Source organism: Canis lupus, chromosome 20 (assembly GCF_048164855.1).
Source record: "Canis lupus baileyi chromosome 20, mCanLup2.hap1, whole genome shotgun sequence".
NCBI classification, from domain to species: Eukaryota; Metazoa; Chordata; class Mammalia; order Carnivora; family Canidae; genus Canis; species Canis lupus.
In genome coordinates, this window is record NC_132857.1 from 52,486,670 (window position 1) to 52,492,839 (window position 6,170).

Consider the following 6,170-nt stretch of genomic DNA (forward strand, 5'->3'; position numbering starts at 1 on the left):
CAATGGGACTCCGTGTCACTAATTTCCCCTGGTCAGAAGCAGGAACAAAGAAGTGCACACAACAGTCTGTGCTTATGCACTTAGGTTCTCCAAACCCGCAGAGAGCTGGGTGTGGGAGGCAAGTGTGGAGCTGCTCTTTCAAGTCTTCTCCAGGATTTCCGGGGTGACACAGAGGATGCTTCCTGGGGCGGCAGTGTGATTCAGATTATTAACACGGACAGAAAGAGTTGGTGGAGACTAGAACAGGAGGCATATTACGGAGGGAGAGTAAGTTTTTCTCTGCCCAAAGCCCAAGTTCTCATCTTGAAGACTTCATGTTTATTTGATATGTGTGATCATTTGAGCCTGCACAGACCTGTTCCCTATTTGAATAGACTCAACTTAAGTCTTTTTCTAATCAAAAGGCTGATGAGCGAGCCCAAATACCAAATTCAGGAATAGCAGAGAATTCATTAAAACATTTCCACAAATTTGGATCAATCTGGGCCTCCTTGGTTTCACTGAAACATTACTTTATATAAGTTTTAATATCTGAGAGAAACACAGATGCCATTCCAAACACCTCCTTGAAGATGCAGCAACAAGAGGGGTTAGGTTAAAAAACAAAAACAAAAACAAAAATAAAAAGATAGAGAGAGAGAGAGAGAAGTTAGGCAGCCTCCAGCCTCCAAAACAACCCTCACTGATCCTTGTGTCCTGCTGTGTGTGCCCTTTTGTAATGAACTCCCTCTGAGTGTGGGTAGGCCTACTGACTCATTTCTAACAAAAAGAATATGGCAGAAATGTTGGGATGTTTCTTATAAGACCAAACATGCAATTAGCCGCAATTGCACCACTGGGCATTTATCCCAGAGAAATAACTTCTTATCAGACAAAAACCTGTACATTAATGTGCAGAATAACTTTAACTGTCATAGTGAAAAACTGGCTTCAAGGCAGATGTCCTCCAAAGGTGGAAGATGACACAGTGTCATATGCCTCTGATTGAATACAAGTCAATAATAAACAGGAACAAACCATTGATGTATACAATTTCAATGAATCTCCAGATAATTGTGATGGGTAAAAAAGTCAATCCCAAAAGGCTGGATACTGTATAATTCCATTTAGATAGTAATTTTGAAATGACAAAATTATAGGAATGAAGAACAGATTAGTGGATGCCAAGGATTAGGGGCAGAGTAGGATAGGGAGACAAAAGCAAGTCCAATTATAAAAGGACAACACAAGAAATAATTGTGTTGATAAAACTATCCATTATCTTGGGGCACCTGGGTGGCTCAGTGGGTTAAGTGTTTGCCTTTGGCTCAGGTCACAATCTCTGGGAGCCTGCTTTTCCCTCTCTCTCTGCCTCTGCCCCCAGCTGTGCTCTCTCTCTCAAATAAATAAATGTAATTTTTTAAAAATTAAAAAGTTAAAAAGATTTTAAAAAATCATTTAAAAAATAATTTAAAAATCATTTAAAAATTTAAAAAAATTGAAAAGATTCATTACCTTGAATGTGGTGGTAGGTCCGAAAACTTAACACATATGATAAAATTGTGAAGAATTAAATACTTGGCACTAAAGGGCACATGAAACTGGAGAAATCTGAATAAGATTAATGGATTATATCAGTGTCAATAATCTGGATGTGACATTTCATTGTAGTTTTTGCAAGAGGTTATCTTGGGGAAACTGGATAAGGGTACATGAGATCTCTCTGTGGAATTTCTTAACCACTCCATGTAATTCTACAACACAAATTTCAATAAAAAACTGATGTGATGTCACTTTTGAGATCAGCTGACAAAAAGATCTGATAATTTTCTTTGTTTCTTGCTGCCTCTGTTCGTCCCCTCTCTTAGCCCTTGCTCTGGGGGGCACCAGCTGCTGTGTTGCAAGTGGTCCTATGTACACAGAAACCTGTGTCCCCAGCCAACAGCAAGAAAAGGCCAGAGTCCCTCGAACAGTGAGTCATCTTAGACGTGGATCATCAAATGTCTGCTGATAGCCAGGTGAGTGAGCTTGCTAGAAAATGCTCCCTCCGTAAAATTTTAGGGTGACTACAGCCCATGCCCGTACCCTGAATGCAGCCTTATGAGTGACCCTGAGCACAGGCACCCAGACAAGCCGAATCAGGATTCATGGCCATAGGAGCTGTGAGATAATGAATAATTGTTTTAAATGGCAGAGTTTTAGGGAAATCCGGTAGGCAATAGAGGAAAACTAAAAAGAATCTCACAACTAGACAATGACAGATCCTCAAACTTGTCTTCACTAGGTTTTCACAGGGTCTGACAGGATGGCAGCAGCTCCTTTCTCCCTCTTCTCTTCAATCCCACCTGTGAAAACAAACAAGCAAGCTGCAGCCCCAGGGGGTGCAATCTGTCCATGTCAACCCTACTCTACCCTGCTTTTAGTCTTCAAGACTGACAGGTGTGACTCCCCTGCTCCTTGTTTTTTTGGTGGGTTCAGTAGGAAACAGGAGATTGGAACAATAGGGAAGAGTGAAGATAGGTTCATATTTTTTTGGCTCATCCATGAAAGGTCACCCCAAACAGGCTACATGGATGCATCCTTTGACAGAAGGTTCTACCCTTTTTAGAACCGGCTGGGGGCCTGGACTCTGGACTCTCCCTCTTCTGTTCTGCTGCCGGCAGGTCCAGGTGTGAAGAGTATCTCTAGTGCTGTCAGCACAGAATTCTTGCACTATCCCTGTGGTTGCACTACACTGCTAGCACACGTCTGTAACGTCACTGGTGATGTATCCCACCTGCTAAAGCCATCTGCTTGCTACTTAATGAGACTCACTGGTCTTTCCATCTTACTCCCTTTTCTCTCCTCTCCCCTTTCTCTACCTTTCTTCCCTTTCCTTTCACCAAAAGACCTAGTTTTCCTTTGCTCTTTCCTGGTTTCACCCTGGTATTCTAATGTTAATTTAGTTTTTCCAGTTTTCATTCAGGGCCCAGAATCGGGCACACAAAAAGTGTCACCTAGAAGGCAGGAATTACTAGGCAGTTGCCAAGCTCTTCTTATGTTGATCTAGAGCCACCTTTTAAAGTTGTACAGTTTTTGTGTGGGAGAAAAAGCTCCAGACAGAAGGAGCAACTTTGGATTAAAAGCTAGACTAAACTGTACTCCACCTGCCAGATGTTGGAGCAGGGCAGCCCTTGAGTCAAGAAAGTGGCATGTGTAGTTTCTTCTAAAGACACCTTTTGCTGGCCAAGTGGTGCTCCCAGATGACTCCCTCTCTTGCCTGGAGGGGATCTTCTTTCTAAACAGTGCCAAGGGCATTCCATGTTCTCTGTGGCTCTGCTTTTGGCCCTGACACACTAGGATTATCACTTATAATATCCCCAAAATATGCACTAGGACAGACTCCCTTCAAACAACAGGAAGAATTTTTGGATCAGGATATGGTGCCTCTTCCCTAATAGGAACCTAAAGGGGACATTGTACTCCACTTAGGCAAAAATAACTGCCGTGTTTCCCTTTGGTTGGCAAATTTTCCTTCATTTGTAATATCCATGTATTTATCATCTATCAGATTTCTGTAGCCTATTGAAGGGCCTCCAACATGATTGGGCTTCAATGAAAACATGAAATTAAGCCATAAGATATTCTTAAAGCTAATTTGGCATCTTGGTTTCACCAAAGCCCTATGTGCTTTAGAGTTCCTCTCAGCCGAATAAAGGACCCTCATGATTTATCAGTTGAACAGGATTCAAGTGCAAGTGACAAATACACACTGTTTAAGCATGTACATAAAATGTTGTATTTGAAAAGCATTAAGGAGTTTGAATAGAAGCTGCTCTGTGAATTATCTGGAAACCAACATCTCTCACTCACTCCTTCACTCAGCCTCCTTGACTATCCTAGGGTGTACCATTATTTTGAGGGGCTCGAGTCTCTGTGTTTTCTGTATTGAGGTCTACAATGCATGAAATGATGACCGCCATTCTCAGGGGAGCAGAGCCTTGTTTTTGGGAAAGGTGTGCCTGCAGCTGCCCTGTGACATGGGTCTCTCAACAGAGCTGAGCTTTTCCTATGTGGCCCAAACTAAAGGTATTGTGCAAGTTTCTGGGCAATGATTTCCTTAGGAATGACTCTATGATGATTAAAATGGTTCCATCGGCTTTCCTTGAGTTTCTAATATGGCACAGTTTTACTTTTTCTAAATATTCTCTGTGTAAACATTTAATTTCTTGAATTTCTAAATGTTGGACATACTCTCATTGAAATTGCACTTTCCTATCATCTCTGCTGTCTCGATAAATGTATGATAAAAATATCAGGTTTTGGAAAGATTATTTTAATCTCCAATGTGTATTATGTGAAATATTTGACTTGTAAAGTAGGTAATGAGAAGATGCCATTTTGTATATTACTGTAATATAAGTAGCACTTTTTATTAAAAATAAATAAATATAAGTGGAAATAGGGTAATCATTGAAAGCACAATATTTCTCAAACAGAATATAATAAAGCTCATTCAAAATATGTGGTTTTATCCTCCTAAACTAGAGAAATATATTCTCTCTTATTTAGCTTTTAAAATAAAATAATGTGGTAGACAGAAAAAAATGTTGTGCACATAGAACTTTCAAGATTTTTATGGTCATTTATTTATAAATATATGCAAACATTCTTTTTTTCTATATTTTCTCCTTGTTGGCCAATTGCAAACTGATCACTTACAATTGTACTTGAGTGCTTAGTGACCAGAAAATTTACAAATGCTGCTGCTGCCAGAGAAACTGGAAGTGCACAAGCAGATTGAAGGAAATACTACAGGCGAAAATTAGCCATCATTAGTTACCCCTGCTAATATTGCAGAAAATTGGAATGCTTGCCTCACTGAGAATTGGAAACATTTCTGAAGTTTATTTAGAACAATGGAAGAGACTTTTACATATACGTACATATAATTATTTTAAGACATTGTGTTGTTATACTTTGCAACTATATTTTAAAATTTATTTGTACTCAGCTAAGTTTTTTTTTTAAATTTCAAACTTTTCATTTATGTTTTAGGACTATATATTTAAAATCTTAGAAGGCAAAAGTTTTAGGTGATAAATGCTGGAATTTATTGGTAGTTCTATTTCTACTAATTCTTTATCAATACAACTGTTGTACTGATATTGTAGGTTAACTGTCACACAGTTCCATCACAATTTAAATCTTTCCTCTGAACCTAACTTTAGTTAGTCATCAATAAACCATTAGGCAATCAGTGTCTTCTTGGGAAACTAAACAGAGTTACAATTTAGGATTCAGCTGGAAAATATATTTATTGAACATATACTACGTTCAGTGGCATTATTTTAGGTCTTATGAAGAATTCGGAAAAAAGTTAGAAGAAGCGTACTATCCAGCGAGAGAGGGGTTTATCAATAACCAAGATGTAAAGCAGAATGTGCTAAATGTTCTCATGAAGTTGAATACATGATGACATTAAGAAAATAATTATTTCATTTTGCTTTCTGTATTTCCTTTGTCTTTGTAGGCTTTCCTTTTTCCATGTAATGATCTCCTTCTGTCTCAGACCTCTCTCTGTATCTCCATACTTGAGAATGAAGAAGAGAGACAGAGACAGACAGACAAAGACAGAGAGGGCAATGTGAAGCCAAATAAATATTTTTAAAAACAGATATACATATGTGTGTGTGTTGTTGTTGTTGTTTTTGTTCTGGAGGAAATCACAGATGATTCCTACTATATGTTGCTTTTTTCTCTCTTGTGCCACTAATGAATATATACTTTTCTTGATATTTTCAGTGTTTATGCTTACAGATGACCTTACTGTCAATATCTCTGTCAAGTACATTTCCTCAACACCTGTTATAAAATGCTACAGGCTTCCATGCACATGTGATACCATATTGGAATGATCCAGTTCATTTGACAAAATGCAAATAGGTAGGATACATGTTGCCTAACATATTTAAGCAGCATTATATTTTGATCAAGGGAGACTTTGGGAAGATTTTGGATGGCATAACATATAAAGATTCTTTCAGCATGTTTATTATTGAAACCAATAGACCAAAGAGATGCTATTGAAAAACATGCCTTTCTTGGTTAAAGATGTTGCTGAGACATATGATAAAAGATGTGTAATTAAATTAGAGTTTTCACATAGCCATAGCATATAAATCCATATCCATATATCTATAAATATAAGT